The following is a 12580-nucleotide window of genomic DNA, read 5'->3' on the forward strand; positions in this document are numbered from 1 at the left end:
ACTCTCATCCCTCCAGAGTTTCTTATGGAAGAGATGAAGCAGGTGAAAAAATAAAGCTAAGGTGACTACAGTTAACAGATGTTTGTTTTTGTTTCAAATGAAGTGTTTATAACTTATTTTAATAAGACCATGCAAATATTAACAGAAGGAACTTTGCTCAGAAATGACCAGGGTGCTCGCTTCGGCAGCACATATACTAAAATTGGAACGATACAGAGAAGATTAGCATGGCCCCTGCGCAAGGATGACACGCAAATTCGTGAAGCGTTCCATATTTTTGAGAGAGTCATGGACATATACACACTAACAAACGTAGTAAGGTAGATAGCTAGGGGGAAGCAGCCGCAAGGCACAGGGATATTAGCTCGGTGCTTTGTGACAGCCTGGAGGGGTGGGATAGGGAGAGTGGGAGGGAGGGAGACGCAAGAAGGAAGACATATGGGAACATATGTATATGTATAACTGATTCACTTTGTTATAAAGCAGAAACTAACACACCATTGTAAAGCAATTATACCCCAATAAAGATGTTTAAAAAAAAAAAAAAAAGAAATGACCAGGAAGTGGGCTTCCCTGGTGGCGCAGTGGTTGAGAGTCCGCCTGCCAATGCAGGGGACACGAGTTCGTGCCCCGATCCGGGAAGATCCCACATGCCGCAGAGTGGCTGGGCCCGTGAGCCATGGCCACTGAGCCTGCGCGTCCAGAGCCTGTGCTCCTCAACGGGAGAGGCCACAACAGTGAGAGGCCCGCATACCGCAAAAAAAAAAAAAAAGAAAAAGAAATGATCAGGAAGGAGGTTTAAATTTTCATAGTTGGAGAGAGAGCACTATGCCTCAGTTTTATCATTTCATTCATATTCAAAATAGCAACTTGATATTTGTTTTTAGACGTCAATGCAGGGCCTCAGGAAAGAGTAGAAAAGATATGCTGCCGATGGCCAATGTCAAGCCCGTGCTTAGCCTGCTTAGGAAACTGGTTTTTGCATTTAGGAAGTAAAACTGCCATATAATTAAACTCAGAACAAAATCAACAACAGAACTGCTGGGTGAACCATCTTATCACCTGGTTCTCACGAAACCCACAGGGTAGTTGCTTTATTGAGATCCTAGACCCTAACAAGATGACTCACCGCCTCTCTATCTCTTCCTAACATGAAACATGAAGATCCTAACATGAGGATCTTCCAGATCCTCAAAAGAATGTCTTCTAGGTTGTAGGACAAACGATTCTACTTTACTTCAGATGTTTCAGCAGAGATGATCTTTGTACCTGATCTGCACAGAATCCCTATAGTATTCAAGTCCATGGGATCAGCTAACACTCTAAAAACGGTGTGTTGGCATCTGTTGGTGGGTGGCAGGGTAAAGGGTGGTTGGCCCCTGAAGGAGGTATGTGCCCACTTTGTATTAGCTTTTGGTCATTCCTTCTGATGTCTGAGTAACACCTGGTTAACAGGTACAGCAAAACCGAAGGACCAGGAAAAGAAACAATTCTTCTAAAATACTCAGTTTATAAATACTTTTTAAAAGGTAGTGGGGGCAAGGCCAGGGTCTCTCAAGAATAAAAACTTAACTCATCAAAAACGATAAAGGGCTTCCCTGGTGGCACAGTGGTTAAGAATCCACCTGCCAATGCAGGGGACATGGGTTCGAGCCCTGGTCCAGGAAGATCCCACATGTCGCGGAGTAACTAAGCCCGTGTGTCACAGCTGCTGAGCCTGTGCTCTAGAGCACGTGAGCCACAACTACTGAAGCCCGCGCGCCTAGAGCCCGTGCTCAGCAACAAGAGAAGCCACCACAGTGAGAAGCCCACATACCACAACGAAGAGTAGCCCCCGCTCGCCACAACTGGAAAAAGCCTGCACGCAGCAACAAAGACCCAATGCAGCCAAAAAAAAGGTTGATAAATAGAAGCATGGAAATTATTAGTGGGATGAAGAACTGAGGACCAAATAAAGAAACATAATAAAAAAGAGTCCTACCAGTGAATCTGGAGAAGAATTGACTGTAAAGAAAAACCCAGGCTGCTCTAGATCCTGCTTTTGTAAAACTGGAAGTGCACCCATGGTTCAGAGGACATACAGGCAGGGGAAAGAAATACTGAAAACGGGGAGGGGAGTAAGAAGCACCTGCACAGAGTACATGAGCATTGGTCTGCTGTCCTTAAACCTGCCTGCTGCCCTCTTCTATTTAAACTTTGGTCCATCCTGCTAAGGACAAAGCCTATTCTATTCAGAGAAGCCTCTGCAGGCAGCAGCAGTTGAGTTTTGAAATGAAAGGAAAAATGGAGACACGTGCTTTAGTAGAAGTTCAGGGGTGCCTTAGCCAAAAAGATTTAATTGTCCTTTGGAAAAAATAGAGGTGATGCTGAAGGAAAATATATGAGCAAAAAATACTAGCACTTTTTTTTCTCTGCAGAAATAAACACACATTTTTTAGTGTCAGTATAAATGGGAACGAATTGTACTTGGGGTATAATTTTAAAACTTGGGAAGACATTTAGTTGGACTCTGTATCAGTACCATTTGGACCAAGGAGAAGGAAGATTCTGCCCAGTTTGAAGTGAATGTGAGGATACTCAGTACCTGCCATGAGAGCAACACATCTACATTGCAGAGGACCACACTGCTGGCAGGAAGTTCTCCAACCCCCTCCAAGCTCCGGGCTGATGCGTTGGCCCCCCTGTTATTCTTGGTCTCAAGTTAACTAGAGCTTGAGTCTGCTGCCCCACATGTAAAGAAAAAATCACAGGGTCGGAGGCACATCTGTTAGTCCCAGATTGCTTACATACTTTTGAAAGAGCTGGATGTGCAACAGGCATTGCCATTTAAATTTTATATTTGTTTTAAAAAATCTTTCTCTTTAAGCCACAGGGCTCGGTTTCCAAATAGCTGGGGTTGGCATTTTCATAACAACACTTGATTCTTATGAGCATCTTTTGTCCTGTCAGAGCTATTGATCATCATTTTTCTTTTTTTTTTTTTACAAAAAACTCTATTTGTGTTTTTTTAAGTACAGCAGGAACATAGAGTTACTCCTAAGGATGAAAAGAAATCCACCAGCATACTCTTGAGGGACAATTAATGCTGACTATTTTTACTAGCAGTTAAACTAGAAAAATCTTAATGTTGAGTAATGATGCAGAACTACAGCATAGTATCAATACGCTGAAATGCCCGAAGTCCAAGTGTTTGTAAAGTGTCTTGGGACAAAAATAAAAGTGTCTTGCGACCAAAATAAAATAACAGAAATTGCAGAAGATAGAAATAATTTGGGGTCATGCATCCCTCTTCAAAATATTTAGTAAATACTATTTAGTCTATAGAAAATTTCCCCACCCTCCACAAAGTATTCTAAATAATGAAAACTAGTTCTTTCATAACAAATATAAATGTAACATAAAACATATACAGTAGTTATAAAATCTTGTCCTGTCTACTCTGACGTAAAAGATTTCACTTGATGGTTAGATTTTGGCTAGTAAAATGAGTAATGTGAGTTTTAAAAGTAATTATAAACAATTTGACAACAACTCCATAAGATAATTACACTTGTTTTCCCCAGACTTCCCAGATTTTAAACTAGCCTATGAAGCACAGAATGAATTTTCAAACCAACAGCTTCCTATCTGTGCTCCTGCCCTTGCCTCCAGGAAGATGACAGAGGTAAGGTAGTAAGTCCCTGGATTGAAACAGGGGATCAATAACTGTAAATTTCCTCTCACCCCCACTCCAACTTAGTAAGAAAATTAATGCTAAATGAAACTAGATACTTAGAATGGGATAATGCAAGAGGATGAAATTGAGCCAAACATAGGGTCTAACACGGGATCTTTAACCAAGTACGTGTTAATGTATGTTTGCTGAATGAATGGGTCCCTAAATGAATTATTAATGACTGAGTAAATTACAACCCACATTACATCATGGGAAAAGGAAGTGTTCAGTAATATTTACAGCACTTTCATATACATTCTCTTGTGCACTCCCTATAACAACCCCAAGAGTTAGCAGGATAAATATTATCATTCCATTTTATAGATGAGAAATTGAAGCTAGGCATATCACAAAGATAGGGAAGAGACAGAGCAAAGAATAAAACCTGGTTCTCCCGACCCTTTATATATTTTTTAAATACACACATTGCTTCTAATTGGTCCTTAGGATATCAGGTTTCTGAGGTGAGGACAATTACCCTTTGGGTTCACATGGATCATGCTTTCTCCATTAAATCTTTCAGAAAACTCCATTTTAACTGGTTCACTGTCTCCCTCACTAAACTATGAGCTCCCTGGGGGACGAGGCAACATCTGTCCTGTTCTCTGTTGCATCCTACAACACAGCGGAGTGCCTGAAACTCATAAGAGTGGCATCATTCTACATTTGAAATCCAAGAGGAGTTTCCAAGGATGAGATTCTTAAGGGGTGGGGACAGGGTTCCTATAATGACCTCAGATGCCAAATTAGCATGCTCTCCCTTCCTTTTAGGGAGGGAAGGTGATGGTTTGCAGAGATGAGGCAGGGAAGAGGGGCATAAAATATCACACCTTCCTGTAAAGCCTCTGAACTCTAAGTGATTTTACACATCCATTTGATATGACAAGAGAGCACACTGATCCAGAGTACAAATGAGCGGTTCATTCAACACATCCCAAGGATTCATTAAGGTATGGTGGATGAATTGCATAATTTGAAACAATTCATCTCTAATTCTTTCACTCCCTCCCACCTCTTCAGGCTTCCCCGTTGTTCAATGATTTTTTTAGTAGCTGACAAAACCAGCTCATGGCTTCTAGTCAGCAAACTCTGACAATGCAGGGAAAAATAATCCCCGCGTTTCAAGGAATCAACACATGCTCTAAGCCACTTCCTTACACTCCTTCAGGACTGTTTTGCAATTCAATGTTAGAGTAAGACAATAACTCATTCACAGTGGGCATGCATTACGTTTTCAGGTGTGGGAGATGTCATATATCTTAACTTTGGAAAACCACAGTAGTTAAAGGACATTTTAGATGAAGAGGAATCGGTGTGCAATTAAAAAGGCAGGGGCATCAGAGTTACAGGTGGCTTGGGTTCCTTCCTGGGCTCTCCTGAGCCTCCATTCCTTCAAAGCTAAGGATGATTATATGTTGTCCTGGTAATTTGGCTCTTGAGGGGCAGGGGCTGTAGGGCTGGGGGAGGAGTTCTGATTTGTAGCATTTGGTCCGTTTCTATTGTGTAAATACTACCATCACGGCTGATTTCAACGAATTCAGTAAAGATGCAGATACAAAATTAACATACAAAGTTCAGTAGCGTTTCTATACACCAGCAATGAATTTTCTGAAAAAGAAACAAAGATGTTGATCTCCCTGATAATAGCATCAAAAACAGTAAAATACTTAAGAATAAATTTAACCAAGGAGTTTGTGAAAGATCTCTACTCTGAAAACTACAAGATATTGAAAGAAATTGAAAAAGACACAAATAAATGGAAAGGTATTCTGTGTTCATGGACTGGAAGAATTAATATTGTTAAAATGTTAATACTACCAAAAGCCATCTATAGATTCAATGAAATTCCTATCAAGATTCCAATGGCAATCTTTACAGAAGTAGAAATAACAGTCCTAAAATTCATATGGAACCACAAAAGACCCTGAAAAGCCAAAGAAATTCTGAGAAAGAACAAAGCAGGGAGGCATCACACTCCCTGATTTCAAGCTATAATATAAGGCTATAGTAATCAAAACAGTATGGTACTGGCATAAAAACAAACAGACCCATGGAACAGAATCAAGAGCCAAGAAAATTACCCAAATATATACAGTCAACTAATATTTTGACAAGGGAGCCAAGAATACTCAAGAGAGAAAAAACTTCGTGCTAGGATAATAGAATATTCACATAAAAGAATGAAACTGGAGGCTTCTCTGGTGGCACAGTGGTTGAGAGTCCGCCTGCCGATGCAGGGGACACGGGTTCGTGCCCCGGTCCGGGAAGATCTCACGTGCCTCGGAGCAGCTAGGCCCGTTAGCCATGGCCGCTGAGCTTGCGCGTCCGGAGCTTGTGCTCTGCAATGGGAGAGGCCATAACAGTGAGAGGCCCATGTACTGCAAAAAAAAAAAGAACGAAACTGGACCCCTGTCTTACACTATTGACAAAAATTAATTTGAAATGGATTAAATATAAGACCTGAAACCAGGTCTAATTTCTTCCTGGAAGAAAAGAGGAATAGAGTTCCCTGACTCAAGCTTTGGTAACGATTTTTTGGATATGACACCTAAAGCACAAGCAAGGAAAGCAAAAATAAAGAAGTGAAACTATACCAAACTAAAACACTTCTGTCAATGAGCAAAAGAAACTATCAATAATGTGAAAAGGACTTCCCTGGTGGCGCAGTGGTTAAGAATCCGCCTGGCAATGCAGGGGACATGGGTTTGATCCCTGGTCCAGGAAGATCCCACATGCTGTGGAGCAACTAAGCCCGTGCACCACAACTACTGAGCCCGCGCACTACAGCCCACGAGCCACAACCACTGAAGCCCACGTGCCCCAGAGCCCACAAGCCACAGCTACTGAAGCCCATGTGCCTAGATCCCGTGCTCCAAACAAGAGAAGCTACCTCAACGAGAAGCCTGCACACCACAACAAAGAGTAGTCCCAGCTCACCGCAACTAGAGAAAGCCCGCGCGCAGCAACGAAGACCCAATGCAGCCAAACGTAAAATAAAATAAATTTATAAAAATAATGTGAAAAGACAACCTACAGGATGGGCAAAAATATTTGCACACCATATATCTGATAAGGGGTTAATATCTAAAATACATAAAGAACTCATACAATTCAGTAGCAGAAAACTAAATAACCCAATTAAAAAATGGGAAAAGGACCAGAATAGACATTTTTCCAAAGAAGATTCACCAAAGGCCACATGAAAAGATGCTCAACGTCACTAGTCATTAGGGAAATGCAAATTAAAAACACAACAAGATACCACCTCATGCCTGTGAGAATGGCCATCAACAAAAAGACAAGAGATAAAAAATGCTGGCATGGATGTGGACTGTTGGTCCTTGTGCACTGTTGGTGGGATGGTAAATTGGTACAGCCGCTATGGAAAACAGTATAAAGGACCTTTGAAAATTAAAAATAGAGCTACCATATGATCCAGCTATTCCACTTCTGGGTATTTTTGCATAGGAAACAAAAACCCTAACTCGAAAAGATATATGCACCCACATGTTCACAGAAGCACTTACAACAGCCAAGACATGGAAGCAACCTAAGTGTCCATCGATGGATGAATGCATAAAGAAGTTGTGGGCCGTGTGTGTGTGCGTGTATGAACATTATTCAACCATAAAAGGGAGAAAAATCCTACCGTTTGCAACAACATGGGTGGACCTTGAATGTATTATGCTAAGTGAAATAAGTCGGACAGAAAATGACAAATACTGTATGATCTCACTTATATGTGGAGTCTTAAAAAAAACCAAACTCAGAAAAGAGATCAGACTTGGGCTTCAGAGGCGGAGGGTTGGAGAGGGGCAACTGGAGGTGAAGTAACTTCCCCAACTGCATGGGTAGGAAAGTGGAAGTGCTGGGGCTGGAACCCAAGGCTGTGTAGCCTCCGAGGCCACAGCTTTAACCATTCACTCTTCTACCTCACGCCCCTACATCACTCAAGTCAAACAGCTGGAAGTTCAATTTGGTCCTCAAGTCCTGCGCTCTCCCTCCTAAGCGTGTTATAAATCTGCCACGTCCTCTCTACTCCAGCGCATCACTCTTAGTTCTGGCACTTGTAACAGCTCACATGGACTACTGCAACAGGAAGCCGCTCCCTGCTTCCCGGGGGACACTGTCAGTAGATCCCCTATAATGTCCCCAGCCTCTTTAAAAATCAGTGTCTCAGCAAGTCACTACATTACATTACACTGTTCAGTGCCTCCTCATCACCCACATGGCTCTCAAACCTCAGCGTGCAGAAGCATCGTGGAGCTGGAAGAATGCAGATCCCTGGTCCCTCTCCCAGAGATTCTGATTCTGTAAATGCAGTATGGAATTCAGGAATTCTCATTTTTACCAAGCACCCCAAGGAATTCAAGTGCTTTATGGGCAACACAGGTATACAGATCAAAGTCTCAGCTCCTTTGCAAGGAAACAGAACCTCTTCTCTGCTATCTTACTTCGTTTAACACTCCAGGTAATGGAATCATTTACAGTTCCTCGAAACTACTTAGTTTCTCATCTTCTTTCCCTTCATCTAAACCTCCCTTTTCCTCCTTTCATCTGACAGACTCTTTCTCTTTCAAGGCCAGCTTTGGTTTAGATATCATCTCTAGATCCTTCCTTAACTCCTGCTGCTTGCCAGCCTTATCCCCCACCCCACCCCAGCCTCTGAAGGTACGCATACTGAAGGTACCACATCTGTCACACGCCTGTTCCCTTCCAGACTATGGCCTCCTCTAGGTCAGGGTCAGAATCTCACCCCTCCCTTTATACCAGGACCCAGCCACGTATGAGGCACATAGTAGGAGCTCAAACAGCAAGGGACCATCTAACTACAGGGCTGGATAATCAGGGAGGAAGGTGAAAATGTGAGTCAAAATTACCCCTGGAAATCCTTTATATTGCACAGAAAGTGATGGCTCCCTTTCACAAATACACAAAATTAACACACGTTATTTAGGGTTGTTAAATGAATCCTGATACATGTTTTATGAAAACTATGTAGCTTACGACATGAAATCAGTGCCTCAAGAAGCTCAGTATGTGGGACCAGTTGAGGGAACAGCAGAACCCCAGTTGCCAGCTTATGTGTGTAGTTGGATGTGAATGAATTCTGACTTCAGTACATGCAGAGGGGGAACTGTTCTAACCATGAATGTTCCAGTATCATGGAACAACCACCTAACAACCTGACTGTACAGTACAGACAAGCTTAGAGTCCTAAAACAAGCTATAACTGTAAACGAAAGTTGAACTCTTCTAATTATTTATATAAACTCTCCCCATATGTAGCCAACAGTATAGATTTTGAAAAGACAGGTTCTTAGAAGGCCAGTACTGTTTGTCTAATACTGCCTAGCACAGTTCTGTGCATGGGAATACATGTGATGATTGCCCTTGAGCTTGGTGCTTTGTTGCCTGGTCTGTGTGTCCCTGGGCTTCAAAACTGAAATCTGACCGTGGTGAGCAGGAAGTTAAATCATGCAGTAAGTCATGACTTGATTCGATTCAAATAGGCAAAGTACTTAGGCAAAGTGCTCTTGTGGGTTGGGGATTATAAATGATTAAAGATGTCATCTTTGACCTCAAGTAATACGTAATATCATCAGGAAATAAGACCTCAGCAGAAATAATAATCCACCACAGTGGATTCTAAAATAGAAGGTGGGACTTGAGGGAAGGATAAAATTGGGGAAAGAATTCATGGATGGAGGTGCCCAGGTATGAAAGCATAGAGGGTGTTCAAGGAGCTGTGGACTCCAACACTCACCTCTCCAGCTCCTCTCCCCAGTGCCCCAGCCACTTTCCACCCCTCCGACCTTTGTTCCCCCTGCATCTTCTCATGGATGTGTCCCCCCTAAAACATTAATCACGTTCACTCCTCTTCCCCTTGCCTTTGTCCTCCACACTGGTCCCTTGCCCAGGATGCCATTTCAACTTGGATAAGTTGTATTGGTCCTTCACGTCTGGTTTAAATTCCTTCTCCTAATCCATGCTATTAGTATTGTGGCCTCTCCCATTGCAGAGCACAGGCTCCAGACGTGCAGGCTCAGCGGCCATGGCTCACGGGCCTAGCTGCTCCACGGCATGTGGGATCTTCCCGGACCGGGGCACGAACCCGTGTCCCCTGCATCAGCAGGCAGACTCTCAACCTCTGTGCCACCAGGGAAGCCCTGGAGTTAAGATCTTTAAAGGTGATTAACTTAAAATGAGGCCATTAGGGTGAGGCCCTAACCCAATATGACTGGTGTCTTTCTAAGAAGAGGAAGAAACACCAGGGGTGTGCGTGCACAGAGGGACAACCATGAGAGGACAAAGCAGCCAGGAGGCGGCCATCTCCAAGCCAAGAAGAGAGGCCTCCCAAGAAACCAACCTTGCCGCCACCTTGAGCTTGGACTTCCAGCCTCCAGAACTGTGAGAAAATAAATTTCTGTTGCTTAAGTCAGCCAGTCTGTGGTATTTTGTTATGGCAGCACCAGCATTAATAAACCTGGACCTAGTGCTGTATGCCAGGTACTGTTCTAAGCATTTTACAAATGCTTCAACATTTAAACACCTTCCCACCAGTGCCAGTGAATCACTACGGCTGCATTTCTCAATGGGTAGGAGGGGAGAAGAGTGTATCCCCTTCCCTGTAGGGTGGGAGCTGGGCATTCAGAATAAATATAGTTGGGGGAAAAACACCCTAAGAGATATATCTCTTTTCTCAGGTGAGAATCACAGGTGGAAGGGTGATGATTGATAATTATAACAATAGTAAAATGATTGCCACCATTAACTGAGCAGTTACTGTACATAGGCAAGTACCAGCCGTATTATAAGAGTTCCTTCTCATTTCACCCCCCCCCCCAGCAACCTTAAGAATTAGGTAATATTTCATTCCCTTTATTTTACAGAGGAAGAAACCAGGTTAAGAAGGGGCAAGCCAGTTGTCAGCTGGCAAAGAGAATCAGAATCAGACCCAGATCTGGGCCTTTTTCCACTCTGCACACTGCCTGGGAAGTGGACTGGGGTCCCTTGGCTGGGGGAGGGGAGATTCTAAATGCGAGACAGAATTTGTTCTTAATGCAGATCAATGGGGAGCAGCAAGGTCAATTGTTTTAGAAGAAAAGGCAGCAAAGAACACCTAACAGCCTTAATAGCATGTGCAAAAACAATCATTCTCTTTATTTAGCTCCTCCTACATGCCAGGCATTAAGCTTGGAACTGAGTCCTGAGAAGCTGATATTTTTATCTTTTCTTTTTATGGACATGGAAACTGAAGGCCAGGGAAGCTGAGAGACCTTGGCCAAGGTTGAAATAAGTGGTAGGACCGGAGTGGCAGGCCTGGGAGGCTCCAATCCTGCGCCTGTCCTGGCCCACCCACTCTGCTTTGGCAGGTATCTCAATGGCTTCTGTACCCACACTGTGTAAATAGCCAGTGAATGCATGAGGGCCTCCATGCCCTGAGTGGAGAGTTTCCTTACCATATCATGGTCTTTACCAAGATTCACCCTAAAGAATAATAAATAATATAGAATACTAAATAATAAAGAGAAATGAATAATAATGGAGTAGCTTTTGCCCAAGAATGCTCCAAGGAGACTTATTTTCCCAAGATGTTCCATGGAAAAAATTCTATGGTCAGACAAGTTTGGAAGTGCTGCCTGTTATCCCTCCACTGCCTTTGAGACTGCCAGTGTGGCAGTAAAACAACAAACAAAAAACTGTGCACATCAAGATTCTAAAGGTACTACAGTAAAAAAAAAAAAAAAATCTGATTCCCTCACTTAAGCTAAGCTTTCCCCAATCTTTCTGAACCACAGAATTGTTTTTCTACATGTGTCAGTGAACATACCTCGCAGCCTCTTTTTAGATATACTGCATTGTAGGACTGAAGAAGCAGAAAGAGAAGCAGGCTGGAGCCACTTTTGGATATGGTAGCTAACATGCTGACTTTTTTCTTAAGAATGATCAAATTGTGGGGACTTCCCTGGCGGTCCAGTGGTTAAGACTCCATGCTTCCACTGCAGGGGACATGGGTTCGATCCCTGATCAGGGAACTAAGATCCCACATGCCGTGTGGGACAGCCAAAAAATAAATAAATTTTAAATAATTATCAAATTGTTGGCTGTTTACGTTTAGTTTGCTTTCTATTGAGAAAATAAACAGCTTCAAAACATCTGACGCAATAAATCTGACAAGGGAAGGGCTATTTGCATCCCCAAATCTCGTGGCTCATCCTAAACCTTCTTGCTTCCGTTCTGCCCCAACACCATTCCATTCTCCAGGTTTCCACCCACCCCTTTCTCTTCGGGGCTGCTCTCCAGCTACAGGTGACTGGACATGACAATTTGCAATGCACCATGTCCCTCACCTCCCGTCCTTACAATGAGGAAGCAGTGACAGGAAGGCATCAGACCCTCTGCCCACAGTTATAGCCCACGCTGGCAAATTCCAGAGAGATGAGTGAACTTATGTGGTAGAAGTATCTCTCTGCCTTGGGGTTAGGCAGGAGTACTCTAGACATTCCCACAGGGGGGCGGAGGGGAAGGTTGCCAACAGTTCCTTTAAAATGTCCAGATTATGTACACAGTGCTATATTTAAAATAGCACAGGGAACTCTACTCAGTATTAGGTAACAACCTAAATGGGAAAAGAATTTGAAAAACAATATATACATGTATATGTATAACTTTGCTGTACACTTGAAACTAACACAACATTGTTAATCACCTATGCTCCAATATAAAATAAAAAGTAAAAAAAATCTGCTACCAAAAAAAAAGTCCAGATTATGAGTGCTGTGATTTTTCTAATTCTCTTTTTGCTTATTTTCAGTTTCTAATTTTCCATAATGAATGTGCAGCACTTGTGTGTTAAGGAGG

General features: G+C 42.8%; 1 protein-coding gene and 1 non-coding gene across 3 annotated transcripts in view; one reads left to right on the forward strand and one right to left on the reverse strand.

The window, feature by feature from the left end:
- Positions 1 to 12580, reverse strand: part of TRIM2 (tripartite motif containing 2) — a 124569-nt gene that overhangs the window by 24346 nt on the left and 87643 nt on the right. The window lies entirely within an intron of this gene.
- LOC112407995 (U6 spliceosomal RNA) lies at positions 173 to 279 on the forward strand. The gene has a single exon (XR_003004867.1). It is a non-coding gene; the product is annotated as a U6 spliceosomal RNA (small nuclear RNA).

The sequence above is a fragment of the Neophocaena asiaeorientalis genome, unplaced genomic scaffold, assembly GCF_003031525.2.
Source record: "Neophocaena asiaeorientalis asiaeorientalis breed wild unplaced genomic scaffold, Neophocaena_asiaeorientalis_V1.1 scaffold238, whole genome shotgun sequence".
Classification (NCBI taxonomy): domain Eukaryota; kingdom Metazoa; phylum Chordata; class Mammalia; order Artiodactyla; family Phocoenidae; genus Neophocaena; species Neophocaena asiaeorientalis.